At 45.3% G+C, this 14,721-nt stretch overlaps 1 protein-coding gene across 1 annotated transcript in view; it reads left to right on the forward strand.

Moving 5' to 3' along the window:
• Positions 1–3,371: 3,371 nt before the first annotated feature.
• The window catches only part of POMGNT2 (protein O-linked mannose N-acetylglucosaminyltransferase 2 (beta 1,4-)), a 31,864-nt gene continuing 20,514 nt past the window's right edge, over positions 3,372–14,721 (forward strand). Inside the window, exon 1 of the mRNA XM_036378658.2 lies at positions 3,372–3,457. The gene's annotated coding sequence lies outside the window, so the exon portion shown is untranslated. The remainder of the gene's footprint in view (positions 3,458–14,721) is intronic.

Genomic DNA, 14,721 nt, shown 5'->3' on the forward strand with positions numbered 1-14,721 from the left:
AGGCAGCAGCTACTCCATGGATGTTGCTTATTACCTCTTACTCCATGGATGTTGCTTATTACCTCTTGCAAGACTGGAATCCCTGGTGCTCATCCAATTTTACGTACTGGCTGGTTGGCCCACAGGCTCTGCTGAGCTGTGATTATACCACAGGCAGAGTGCTACATCCCTTGGGATTGCATGTCCCACTAACCCCACCAAATGCATTTCACAAAGCTGACACTGAAAAAAATCTGAGTGGCTAAATCCCAGCAAGATCCCAGTAGATCCTTATCTCTGTCCTGCTGAGGAAAGGATAAGAGCACAAGTACCCACAATTTGTGCAGCACACAGAGGCAGTGAAAAGCAAGGGAGAACAGAGGCATTAGGTAAATGGCCAAAAAAGCTGAGGCAGCCTCACACAGAGACACACAACAAAGAAGCCAGTGGATCTGGTTGACTTCAGCTGAGCAAGGCTTGGAGTGCTGCAGTCCCATATGTCGATGTTCATGAGCAGGCACATCAGTGACTCTGCTGGGTGGAGTCAGCTTCCAGGATCCAACCCTCTGGCATTTTATCATTCAAAGAGAGTGTACATACAAGAGAGCTATAGCACAGGTATAGAAGGTGATGTGAGAGGATGTAGGGGTTGGAAACATTCCAACGTTTGCTTCAGGCTGGAGATGCAGCCTATTGAACTGCAAAAGCTCCCAGTTGTGAGCCCATCCTCTGCCTGTGTCTGCAAAAGCTGATTTATTCCCTGAATGGTCACATCAGAAGTGATTTGAGCAATATAACTGTGTGACACTATGTTGAAGCTCAAGTCCAGGCCAGGCAGTGTCTTCTTATAGATCCCATGTTGAATCTACCAGCCTTGTGCAGATGTCTTGGGCAACCTAAACTGTCCAAAATTGCACTAGGCACCAGTGCCTGGGCACCTGAAGGGGCTGTCTCTGCCATTAGCACACTGCTTCCAGTAGTATCTCCTGCAAAACCTTGCATTAAGGAAAACACATCCCTACCCTGTACAGACGATGTGCTTAAACAGATGTGGGTCCACAAAGTTCTTATTCCAGGAATAACCAATGAACTGTTCTGCATGAAAAGTTTATCAGATTATGCTCTTTTTCCCATTGCAGGTTATTCTGGAGCAGACATGACAATAAATCACCACAACCCTATGAATATTTCATAGAAACACATCTCAGCTTATGGGTGTTCTTTTTTTCTTGAACGATTATGTCTGTGTCTTTAGCCATTCATCGTCTGCGATACGTGACTGGCCACTTGATTCAAATTACTGTAGTGTCTGGCTTTTGACTGGTTCATTAAATATTTCATAACAAGGAGGAAAAGTAGCACTGCAGATGACATTAACGTGAATATACAAGCAGGTATTTGTGAAATCTTAGTCAGGATTTCTACTCACAAATGCTTTGGGAAGATTAATAGATATCTCTAAACATTATTGAAATAGTGACTTTTTATTCCAGTGAAAATTCCAATGAAATAATGAAAATTATGATGATAATGATTATTTGGTACTGTTGCTCTAGTTAAAGGGATGTGGGTCCAGCATTCTGAAGTCTATTCAAGACAGGACTATAACTAAGGAACTTAATGAGAAGCAGAGTAGATGGTATCTCTTGCAATGGAGCTCATTAGTGTAGTAGTTCTTGACAAGCTGAAAAACAAATCTCAGAAGCCTGACATTTGCCTTGTCAGTCCACGGGAGCTCAACACTAGAATTCACAGAGACTGTAACAAAATTAAATTTTAAGTAGCAACAAGCATTTCTGAAAACCCTCAGTTCTTGTGTGTATCTCTTGTAACACAAGTTATTTCTTCAGATTATTAGCTACAAAATCTGCAAGGCAGAAAAAAGAGGCTAGAGGAAGGAGCACTAAGCTTTTAGATTTGATTTTCCCCAAATGATTATCAGCTTTTCAGGAGCAAACTTTTCAATGGTTAAACTTTTTTATTAAATTCCCACATGCATGTTTAGCAGTTCTGTCACTCTGGGAGCATTTAGGTATACATACAAACATCAGCTAATGTGAAAGATGCTGCCAAACCTCTATCTGTCCTTCCTGTTGAGTGAGAGCTCTGTATGGTTTGGAAATGGGAGCTCCCATGAGCCTCAGTGAAGTGGATGACAAAAGCCCCAGTGACTTTGGGAGAGGCTGTGAGCAGAGGTGCTGTTACACACACGTGCCCACCTGCTCAGGTGCCTCTTGTTGCAGGCTCCGCATGATCTTGGAGGTTTTTTCAAGCTGTAATGGTCTCTGGGTTGCTCTGGTGAAGCCTGACCAGAGAAAACACCACCATGTGAATGTTACCTGCCAGCACTGTCACAATTTCCCTGGCGGGAAGGAACCTTCTTCCACTAAAGACGCAGGTGCCTGAGATCTGTCAGATTTTCCTGGTGGATTTCGAGGTGTGTACTTATCTTAAGGATGGCTGCCCTCTGCTTTACCACCTCTTTCTGAGTGGAAGAGGGCAAGGAGTGTGAGCAGCAAGGAAGAAGCCTGTGAGGCAGGGGGAGCAGAGGGTGAGAAAGGGAGCCAGAGGGACAGGGCTAGGACAGTGTGGGGAGGTGATGGGAGGTACAGCGTAAGAAGAGGCTCAGGGGAGACTTCATTGCCCTCTACAACCACCTGAAGGGAGGTTGCAGTGAGGTGGGGGCAGGTCTCATCTGCCATGCCTAGCATGAGAGGAGTAAAGGAAATGGCCTTAAGCTGGGATAGGGGACAGTCATATAAGCTATTAGAAACAAATTCTTCCCTGTTAGGGTGGTCAGGCATTGGAACAGGTTGCCCAGGGGTGTGTTGAAATCACCGTCTCTGGAGGAGTTCAAGAGACACTTGGACCTGGCGCTGGGTGAAGTGGTTTAGGGGTGACAGCGGTAGTGCTGGGTGGACGCTTGGACTGAATGATCTGAAAGGTCTCTCCCAGCCTTGATGATTCAATGATTCTGTGGAGGCTGAAGGAGATTTGGGAGAAAGATAAGGAGCTGCAGGTGGGCAACGCAGAGGGCTGGGAAAAGCAGAGGGTTCCAGGAAAACGATCAGCCGAGGAGGCAAGGGCTGCGCGGGCCGGGAAGAGAGCCGGGAAGGGAACCCGCCGGGCTGCGGTGGGAGCAGGGGTGGGAGCAGGGGTGGGAGCTGGCACCGGGTGCAGGGTGTGCGCGGAACAGCCCCGAGCAGGGCCGGGGCAGGGTGTGCGCTGACCGCGGGGACAGGAGCGGGAACAGGGTGTGCGCTGAGCGCCCAAGCAGGACGCCAGCCCTCAGGGCCCCGCGAACTGCAGCCTCCACAATGCCCTTGGCCCGCACTGGGCATGCGCGGCCGCCGCCAGCCAGGCCCGCCCGCCCCGTTCCCGCCCGCCGCCGGGCGGGGACTCCGTGAGCGAGGAGGCGGCCGGGGCGGCGGGGCCGGGCCGGGCCGAGCCGAGGGGCGGTCGCTGCCGCGGGCGGCAGGTGAGGCGGCGCGGGGCGGGGGCCGGCCCGGGCTCCCGCAGGGGGCGGTTCGTGGGGGGTGGCGGTGGCCGCTGTCGCCTTCTTCCCGAAGGGTGGGAATGAGAGAGAGGGGGTGATGAGGAAGTGGGGGGAGCGGGGCCATGTTCCTCGTGGTCGGCGGCGACCCCGCGGCGGGGAGGCGGATGAGATGAGCCCTCCCGGAGCGGGGCTGGCGCCGCGGCCGTGGGCACCTCTGCACAGGCGGGCAGCGAGAGCGCTCCGGGCCGGCAGGGCAGCCCGCGGTGAGGGTGAGCGGAGCAGGCAGCTGTTCAATCCCAACTCTGATAACCTCCCCAGAGGTCAAAGGCGCTGCAGGTTTAAAGCCTACTGGGGAAGGTGAAGATGTAATTATGCTCTCCTGACAGTTTTCCTTGATGGCTGAGTGCCTTGGGACACCCCGTAGCCCCCCGACAGCTGTCTTGGGCTTTGAAAGCTTAGCAATGAATTTGCGAGTTTGGCCCCAGTGGTTACGGATGCTGGGTTTATCACACCCTGCACCTTTTTAATTATTGCGTGCTGACTAAGCATGGTGGAAAAGTTTCTCTTGGCTGTGTCAGCTCTGGATGCATTGCACACGCATGTTCCAAAGGTGGGCTCTGTGTGTCTGCTGGGTCCCCTTGCTCCCTTCCAGTCCCCCTCAATTAACCCGGTGTTTAAATGGGCTATGAAGATAAAGGCTTCATGTTTAGAAAAATAAATAAATTGAGAGGCACACTCTCCTCTGGTGATGAGAATGAGGACTGTATCTGAACAACTGCTCAAGCCAAGGGAACGTATCAGTGTTTTCACACCAGTGCCATAGTTGGGTAACTATTGACAAATGCTGACTGTTAAACGGTGACTGCTGACTTTGGTAATAAAACAGAAGCGGCTCCTTTTAAGAGCAATCTCAAAACGCTTGAACTGATTGATTGGCTTGTTAGCTCCAGCCTTGACTTAGCTGGGAACCAGAAGAGCTCTTATTCTCTGCAAGGACGTTCTCCCTGAAACAAATCTGACTTATGCTAAACGCATCAGCTGTAAGACAGGGTGTTTATTTTGCAATGTCATTTTCAAAACCGCGGCAGATACCAAATGTGTGAACTAGATACAGGAAAGCTGCCTTGCAGTCTGCTTTTCTGCCAGAGTGCATTTTGAACGGTTTATGATTGCAAGGTGGCAGTTTTACTTGGAGTCTCACTTTTGTGTTTTAATTAGCTGTCATCAAAGCTGGAGTTCAGCTTCCAACACTTGTGAAATGTGCCATGAACATGCACTCTAGATGCCTGGGTAATGTTTTGGAACTAGTTACTTAGAGCCCACTCTCTATTCAGCAATGTGAAAAATGGATTGACTATATGGAAATCTCTTTCCAGCTAAATTTCCAATCTCCTCAGTTGCATCTCATTGTGAACTTACTGAGGTTTGCTTCAATCATCTGGAAATTGAATATTCTCATGCCCCTTTTTCTCACCCCCTTTCTTTTAAAAGTTGTTGCTTTAAAGTGTTCCATAAGTGCTGTGGGTTTAAATGGTTCCCTATGACATTAACCCACATTCAGTTGCTGCTCCCCAGAGTTTTTAATGTGTCTGGCCTGTGCTCTAACATAGTAAGGTCTTTAGGAGGTGTTTTAAAACATAGGGACCTAGAGAGATCTTCCACAAATAAAACTGTCAAATGATCAGAGCCATAGATGACTTTTCTCAGCAGAAGAAACTGCTTTCTATTTAAAATGGCTTTTCCAGTCAGGGTGTATCTAGGCTATGAGGGAGTGGATTTTTCTAGGAAGTAGTGGGAGGCAGGAAGAATCATGAAAAAGAAGGTGGCGCAAAGGAGAGCATTTAACCACAGAGCCAGAACCAGATCACAGATTCTCAGCTATGCAGATAAAATTTCTTCAAAAGGGCAAAAATCTCACACTGTGGGACAGTATTTTCTTAGGTTGTGTTCCAGGGTGGTTGCAGAATTCAGTGTTGAAGTTTACATTGAGAGGTAGAGTAGATCTGTGGGTCCACAAAGGCCAGGGAAGAGCGGGCTAGGAAGGGTCAGTGGAGTTTTGGGGAAGATGAGTGATGCTCCCGTCTCTTGCTGGCTGCCTTCCTGGGGAAGCCAGCAGCTGTCCCTAAGGGACTTTGCACCTTTGGCACAGAGCACTGACTGAGGGTTAGTCTCAGGGTCTCAGCTGGTCAGAGTGACCCCAAGATATGTTAGAGAGTCTCTTCTCCCAGCCTGGCCCTCAAAGAAGGAGTCAGAGCTCTTCAGTTCTCGGTCTCAAGGTTGTTTATTGTATCTTATCTATAAAATTCTTTCTCCTGTCCTGCCGAGGTCCACTCAGCAAGACAGTCAGAGGCACTCTGCCCGCCCCCCGGGCTGTCTTATCTTTTTATACTAAAAACTACGTGGACAATAGTTACAATTACTTTCCAATACCTGTCATCTATGTTAGACAGTGAGCTTCTACTCTAAACCAATCTAAAAGTGCCACCATCACAGCACATGGAGGCCAAGAAGGAGAAAGACAGGACACGTCCCAATTCCTCCCATCTTGTCCCCTGAACCCCCATTCTAAAAACCTCAAAAACCTATTTTTCACCCTGTGATAAATTCACTATCATTCTACTTAAATTTCATTGCTTGTAATTCTTCATATAAGGTTGTAATTGTTTTTTCCAAGGGCTAAATCAAAGGCACAGGGGTCTTGGGCTCTGTGCCAAGGTCTCTGAGCCCCCTGGGCAGGGGCTCGAGTCCTCCAGGGCAGCCAGAGGAATTTCCTGGGTTCCCAGAGGTTACCATTTGTTGGTGGTTCTGCTGTGCTAGATGAAGACATGATATGGGATCCTCCTCCTTCTAAAAGGTTAGGTTTCCCCCCTTTCCTTCACCTTCTGTGGTAGAACGTGTTCCCTTCTCCATCAGCACACCACCTGCTCGACACCACTCTGCCACCTTTCCCACGCAACCGTCTCTCCCTGTCCTGGAAGCCAGCTGGTAGGTGTGAGGGGCTGGAAGAAAGCAGGTTTCTTTCTTTGCCTTCCAAGTGTGCAGGTTCTGCCTGCTGGCAGGGCAGGGGAGAGAGGGCCACTCACACCTGGTGGTGCCGGACAGGCGCCCGGCTTGGCCTGCGTTTGGCACAAACTGTGAGCGAGCATTGAGCTCGGCACGGGGGAGGCTCAGCTGGGAGTGTTCAAAGCCAATTACTGGACGCAGTCTGTGTATGACAAGCTTCAGTTTCATTAGCTGCCTCCCAGGAGTATCGAGCTGTGCGGCTCACCTTTGCAGAGATCAGAGTCTCCTCTGTGATGTTATTAGGTGTTTTTAAAAATAGCTTCATCAATCCACTTTAAAAGAGCTGGTCTGCTCTGATAACAGTGCCTGCTGGTGCTTTTCCAGATAAGGAACTTGTCACTTTTCCTGCTGTCATACATGCAGCTTCTGCCCTATTTAGAATACAATATAAAAAAAGACTACAAAATAACCACCAGTCTTGAGTAAAGATTTATGTGTTTAGTTTAGTAACAACTGAACACTCCTTATTTAACTGCTTTGGACAGTATTGGTTTATGAGGAAGTTAGGATCAAGCTAAATGCAGAGTTGAAGATAATAACTTCACATACCAGTGTCTTGAGGAAATCTTCATGATAATGTCTCTTACATAACAAAATGACGACAGGCCGAAGATATATTTTTTTTTCCTTTCTGTCCCAATTAGAAATTCATTACCTTTAAAAAGAATCTGAAATACTATGTTGTTCATGTATGTGTATCATCTATACAATGGTGGGAAGGAGCCAGATGAAATAGCGTAAAACCAATTTCAGTCTCTTTTGGGAGTCTGAAAAGAAGTTCCTAGCAGTATCATGAGGAAACTGCAATTGCAGGACATACCTAGTAATTCATTCTATAATGGTATATGCAGGAGCAGTGTTCTAATTTACACATTTCTTTGATGTTTTGTGAGCAGATGGCATTTTTAAAAGGGTCTATTAATTCTGTGGGAATTTGGTAATGCCTAATTGCTGGGGGATCAGAATAGAGTAGGAGTCAAAGCGAAGCTCCTGACTTCTCTGCTCTCAAAAGGGAGACAGCCCTCTGCAGCCTCATTTTTAAGCTACTATCCTTTTAGAAATCCTTGCTTAAGAATATTCACCAGTGCCCTCAGCATAAATTTGGAACTTGCTGATTGGTCTTCATTAATTGGACTGTTCTCCATGAACCAGACACTTGTTATTACACGTAAAAAGTACGGGGGTGGTCATTGCTTATTGTGGGACACCATGCATTGTGGATTTTCATAAGAAAGCCCTTTACTCTTTCCCTCTTTCCCCTTTTCTCACTTGTTTCAAGGTTCCTTTCCTTTTATTTTTCCTTTCTCTGTTTCTGTCTCTTTCATTGCACCTTGACTTGGTTGGTGTACTTCAGGCACCTGCCTAAAGTGTTTGCTGCAAAGGACCTAAGTACCTATTTGCACTGTGACATCAAAGGATCACATTTTGAAATTACAACTTTTCCTTTGAACAAGAAGAAGAAAAGGTTCCTGGTTGCTATGGTGATGAGCACTATATAAATGCCTATAAATAAATAAAGTAAACAGCTGATTCATGGACTTTGATTTGCACTATTTTTTGCTTTTCTAATGAGATATAATTAAATATCAGAATGGGAGGAAGTGACTTTCCATTAATTTTATTAAATACATGCTATGCCTTCTCTTTTACAGTATTTCAGCTGAGAACAGTTAAATAGTAAGATGTGTATTTTTCTCTCTGTAGGAAGTTGATGGTTTGAAAAATCATAGTCTAGTATTTATAGAAAAAACTTTTAGATGCCAAAAAGCAGTCCAGTAAAAAGATGGTGTCCATTTTCAGTTTAATCAGAACGTACATTTTGAGCTAAATGCCTATTTTTCTTATCTCTAAGAGACTATTATAGCTGTTGCAACATTTAAGTTCCAGTCAAAAGTGTCTATAAATGTAATTATGTTCTTCTGCAGTATTTGAAACCCCACTGGTGCACAACAACAAAACTTGAAAATGTCACTGACTTTTTCTTTTATGTCAAAATGACAAAGGCACAGTGAAAAATCATACATTCCTTGTTGAAGTTCAAGGAGGAGGGCAGAATTGGCTTTTTCATAAGCTTTTTTTTCTCAGGGCTATGATGTAAAAGTAGCTTTCTCTCTGTGCTGAAGGTGATAATTGTAAAATGGATTGGATGGAGACAATAAACAGCACACTGGAGTAATCCCACACTCAGGTGTTTCTCACTCAGGAAACGGGTGCACTTTGATTAACAGCAAAGGAGAGTCTGTAATGGAAGGAGCTGCCTTAGGGGAAGGAAAAAAGGTTTGTGTGATATACAGAACTACTCCTTGGTTAAAGGATCAGTCTGGTTTCTTGGTGGAAACTGATTGTGCCACACTGGCCTGAAGAGAGATTACCTCAGCTCTGAGCTGTGGAGTGCAGCTTGTGCACTGACAGGGAGTAGATCTGTTTTCTACCACAGTCACAGCTTTGTATTCAAAGTAACTGTCAGATTTCCAAAGGACTTGGAGCACCATCTTGCCCTATTAAACAATGATAAAGTAACACCACATCCTTCACTGTCTTCCTTCCCACTGTGCATTCAGATTCATGTCCGTTTGCTTTACCAATTAAAAATATATTTGACTAAATACCTTTTAGTCCCAAGCATGGGTAATTGGGAGGACAAGGACATGTGGTAGTTCTTTGCAGTTACACACAACTTCCATCTCACAGAGCAAAACATGTATCTGCACACAGCTGTAGAAGGCAGGGGCGGAACAGGAGCAAGGAATGGTGTTCCTGAGGGTCTCACTCGAGCAGCGACAGCCTGCTCCAGTTTGATTTACATTTCACAGGCCTGTCACTTTTGTCACAGCTGAGCTGCTGCTGCGGCCAGGCTGGTGGTGCTCACCTGAAGAACAGTGACAGCATCAGTGAAATAGCCATGGAGCTGCTTCTGAACCTGGAGTTTCCTGCCATGGGACTGTGCTCATTTCTCAGAGGGTGGCACAGTGTCCTGACCCTGACCCTATGCCTGCCACAGCACTGTTTTCTGTGGGCCTGAGGCTGGAGCAGGCTGTGCATGCTGGAATGTGATTTGTACTCCACATATATCAAAGGCAGTTTTACCTGGATTGAGGGTAGGTTTGGATAGTCAGTGTTTGACTGTGTGACCGACAGTGGACAAGGCAATCCAAGGTCTCTCCTAAATGAGTTGCTGCAGAGGCTGATGAGGTTTGTAGGCAGCCTGGACCCAAACAGAATCTGCTGCCTGCCAGAGCAACAGGGAGATGGGAAAGGTGGCAAACAGGGAGTCTTGAATGTGCTTCAAGTTTGCAGCTACTCCCAGGGCTAACCACATGGTTTTGGTGTTCCTGGAGACCAGGCTGGGGCTGGAGCAAGACCAAGCTCCAGAGTCATTGACAGAATTTTCTCAATTGAAAAGCAGCAATGTATGTAGTACATACTGCCTTTAAGGGAGAGGCATCTTTATTTAGAAGTCTTTTCTTTGGAGAGGAGGATGAAATATACATATAGATATTAATGAGAGGACAAACTGTTGAGGACAAGCTGGAGCTGTTGTGTATCTCCTTTTCTGGCATGGTTAGGGTAAAGGGTGAAACAGTGCATATACCAGATTTTTTTTTTCTATTCCTCAGAAGCTCTGCTTATGGGTGGTTAGAATTTTTTTTCTGTCAGAATTTTTTTAATAGATAGATATGATCCAGGACCATCTGGTGGAATTTGCTGTTGTCACATCTAGGTTTTCTGATGTATTGCCTGTCAAGTTATGTTGTATGTTCAGATGAATTTCTCATATGATCTGCTGACAGCTACTGACAGTCCTGAGATGGGAAGTTGGAAGCCTGGGGGGAAGAACAGAGGGGCAGAGCTAGCTTTTAAAATGTAGCTTTGATTGCTTTTGATTGGTGAGCTTTTATTTCTGGTATTTATGGGTGACTTTTTAAGTGAAGAAATGTGAATGAGTGAACTTTAAACCAAGTGCACCTAAACTACTGTAATTTTACTTGTAAGGTCTTGGAAATCTGCCTATAGTTTGTTGTTGATTTTATTTCTTTCTTTGACACTGGGCTCCTTAGTCGTTCTCTATCCTTAACTCTCCATCTGTAGACAATCTCACACCTACTTAAATTGCAGCCTTTTCTTCCTCCTTTACTCCTCAGTCCTTATCCAGTCCCTTTTTAGGAAGACCTCAAAATATTTTTGTATTTTTTACGATACCATTAAGAATCCTAATAGTCATGGTATGCTAATCCTAAATCCTAATACCATAATAATTCTGTAGTAAAATGAACTTAGATTTTTGGCAAATTCATATTAACCTTTGCAGACAGATCACATGTATAAAAGCAATAAGCAACTCTGAAATAACTACAGTAATTCTTTTCTTGGTGATATAATTCTCAATTAATTAAAGTAGATGGTTTTTGATGTAGAGATCCACAGTGCAATTGCATTTCCTCACACACTGACAAAGATAATGATCTACACTTTGTAAACCAGAATCCAAATAAGCCATAAGCCCTTCAGTTTTGTTCTTCATTTTTTTCTGCCATAATTTGAAGCTCCAAGTAGCAATTATAGGCTGGTGACAAGATAAATTTCACAACCTGTTGTCATTCATCATTTTTCAATTGGCTAGATCAGAAAATAAGTGACTTATGTTTGAACTTTAAAGGTTTTTAGTTTATATGGTACTGGTAGAAAGCATAGTACAGGTATTTCTGAGTGGGTTGGGAGGAAGCCTGTTTGTAGGCAGAGGTGGGATTGCCCTGCAAAGGCACATCCAGGTGTGGCTCTGAACACAGACTCACCCCCTTCTCTCTCAAAGCTGTCCTGGTTATACTGGGCCTCAAAGTTGGAAGTCACTCTTGAAAAGGCAAAAGCTTTCTTCCATGGGAATCTGGATGTCAAGATGACTGTCCTCAGAGGACTCTTGCTGAGGAAGAAGCTGGAAAGCATTTACTTGCCTCTGATCACTCCTGTGAGTCCTTGATGCTCCTTCCTGGACTGGGGACTGCGAGTGCCCTTCTGTGGCAGTCAAGAGAGAGAGCATATTAAGCTGACCAGGCCTGCAGAACCTAAATGTGGGGACCACTGTTGTGTACTCCAGTCTTCTTCCATACTTTTAAAGTATCAGATAAGGAGACTTGGAAATGATCCCACTCCTGTAGAGGGAGGGATTGGATATGCAAGGGTCAGTGTAAAGATGCAGCAGCTCTCCATGGTGGTGGTGATCTGTGTTGGATGGAGCACTGTTCTCATACTGCTCAAGCACCAGCTCGGCTATTTTCAGCAGAAATGGACTTTGAAAGAGACCCCATAGATGGAATATGGCCAAATCCTCTGCCTGTAACATGTTTGATAGCCCTGCAGGGTGGCAAGGCTGGTCTTCAGTCCTTAAATGCATTAAATTAACTGCAGGCAGGCTTGCTGAGGAAAGGGTAATGAAGCGGGTCCAAAATGGGCCATGTGCGCTCAAGCACATGCAGTGGGCTTAATGCTCTAGGCAGCACTGCCACAGGCACGTGGCTCTGGAGCAGCCAGGTCAGGAGCACACTGGGCTGTTTGTTAAATGTATTGCAGACCACAGGTGCAGCCAAAATCACTTAGCCAGGCATCAAAGAGAAAGGCAGGAGGGAGAGCAATCCCATCAGGAGAAACTTGTGAGAGGAGCTGGATGCAGTCTGGCATAATGCTGGCTTGTGGAGGATGTGTTCCAGTCAGCACCCTCTCAGGACCTGCCTAGCCCACTGTAGGAAAAATTTCAGCTTCTGGTAATTGAGATGAGAATTTCAACACATGGATTGTGTAGTTTCAGGTAGAGGCAGCATCTGAACAGGTCTGCAGCGTGACTGACGTCATGCAGTCTTCATCTTTACTTCATGGGATGAAGAGGTGGGAGGGTGGAGATTATTTGAAGCACCTGGATAGAGGCAGAACATAATTTTTCTGAGTTCCTTTGTCTGGAGGAGTACACAGCCCATATATAATTCAGAAACATGTTAAAAAGTAGGGCGCTGTTGTCTTTAAAAATCAGTGAGCACCCAAGTCTGTTTGTTTAAAATCTTGTGCTATGTCTAAAATGAACCAAGAAAGTGTGTACAAAAACTAAGCCTTTCATAAACTCAGAATAATGTGTATTTTCCACATTCAGGCTCAAATACCTGGAGCTGCACGTGGATTTATTCTTGTCAATCTTATCAATTCTTCTGAAATGACGTTTAATAGAGATGTTCTTTTCAGATTGATCTGTAAACAGACTTTTTTGTTTGTTTCTTTTGTAGTAAATCTTGCTTCCCTCACTTTTTTTTTTTTTTTTTTTTTTTGCTTCTTCAAGCCTTTTCTTCCTTCTTCTGATTTAAACCTGATGATGTTATGCTATAGTTAAATTATCTGAGAGGGAGAGTGATATCAGCCTCCTCCACCTTGTAGTAAAAAAATCTGTATTTTTGTTTTCTGCAGTGTATTGAGAGCAAGATAAACGAGCAGGGTGTTGCCACCCTTTATCACAGTCAGAATGATAAATGTCATGTCATGGAAAGCTTAAAGATGTGTAAGAATGCAAATCCTTGGCCCACAAGGAGATATGTTTGAAAGTGCAGATCCAGCCAGGAGTTAAGCACATCCTTAAATCTAAGCAGAAGCATTGCTTCCATTGGGTGTATATATCTGGCACCACGCTGTGTGGGGTAAGCAAAGCTCATTCTGTGAAAGGAGATCTGACTTGTTTTAGTGGCTTGAAGTGGGATAAGAAGATGAGCCTTTTCCTGTCCCCTTGAAGAGCAGTCTGAGGGTAGTGCAGGTTTAACTGTTCTGTGTTACTGTCACACAACAGTGTGAACTGATGTAATAGAGATGCTGATTGTTTGCTACCTTACAGTGCATCCATCCCTCCACTTCTCTTCACTTTTCACCCTCTGCCCATGTCTGCTAACCATGAGCAGAGAGCCTTGTTTGTAGCAGGCAATACAGCACCACAGCCCCTCAGCTTACAAGGTGGAAGCACTAGAAGGGACTGGGATGTTATGTGGGAGTGCAGGACTTTTCCTCCCTCACAAACAGGGAAATATGTAGAAATTTTCAATAATTCCCAACTCAGCCAGGAAGGCCAGTGACTTCCTGGGGTGCATCAGGGACAGCATCACCACCTGGGAGGAGATTGCCCTGCTCTGCTCTGCTCTGCTCTGCACTGGGGTGGCCTCACCTCCAGTGCTGGGGGCAGTTTTGGGAGCCACAATGTAAAGAAGACATTTAACTATTAGAGAGTGTCCAGAGGAGGGCAACAAGAATGTGAAGGGTCTGGAGGGGAAGCCTGGTGAGGAGTGGCTGAGGTTACTGGGTTTGTTCAGCCTGGAGGAGACTGAGGGGAGACCTCACTGTGGTCTTCAGCATCTCAGGAGGGGAAAGGAGGGGCAGGTCCTGATCTCTTCACTCTCATGACCACTGACAGGACTCAAGGAAATGGCAGGAAGCTGAGTCAGAGAGTGTTTAGTTTGGATATCAGGAAAAAGTTTTTCACCCAAACAGTGGCTGAACACTGGAAGAGGCTCCAGGGGGAAGTGGTCACAGTACCAAGCCTGACAGAGTTCAAGAAGCATTTGGACAATGCTCTGGGACATATGGTGATTCTTGAGATGTTCCACATGGGACCAGGAGTTGGACTCGATCCTGATGGGTCCCTTCCCTTAGCGTACTTTATGATTCTATGATTTTTTCTCTATCTGGTTCTTTTTCTGGTTGTCCTTTAGTAGAAGTACTCTTTTTGGCTCTGTTTTCTTTCCTCCCCTGTAGTTCATTTTCCTGCCATGTTTCTTGCTTCTTTTTATTTGATGTCATGTGTGCTTTCTGAGGATGCAGTGTATTCTCTGCTCTGGTGGCTGTCCACATATTCCTGGTAGTGTGAAGTCATCTATGTCTTTCCTCATGGATTTGAGCTAGTTTTCTAACTGGGAGGTGATATATCATTTTTGTGTACAGATGGAAATGTTTTTATTTGTTTTTTTTTTTTGGTACTGAATTAGATGTCATCCCTCTTGCATCCTTGAGACTCTAAAAGAGGGATGGAGGCTGAGTTTTCCTGATGCACTGATTTTACAGCATCAGTTTCACTGAATTACCACTAGCTGATCCAACAGCATGGCGGCTGGCACCAACATTCCCACAATCTTCTCCTGTGTTTTAAGTGATTTTGTTTACTTCAT

The sequence above is a fragment of the Molothrus ater genome, chromosome 1, assembly GCF_012460135.2.
Source record: "Molothrus ater isolate BHLD 08-10-18 breed brown headed cowbird chromosome 1, BPBGC_Mater_1.1, whole genome shotgun sequence".
Classification (NCBI taxonomy): domain Eukaryota; kingdom Metazoa; phylum Chordata; class Aves; order Passeriformes; family Icteridae; genus Molothrus; species Molothrus ater.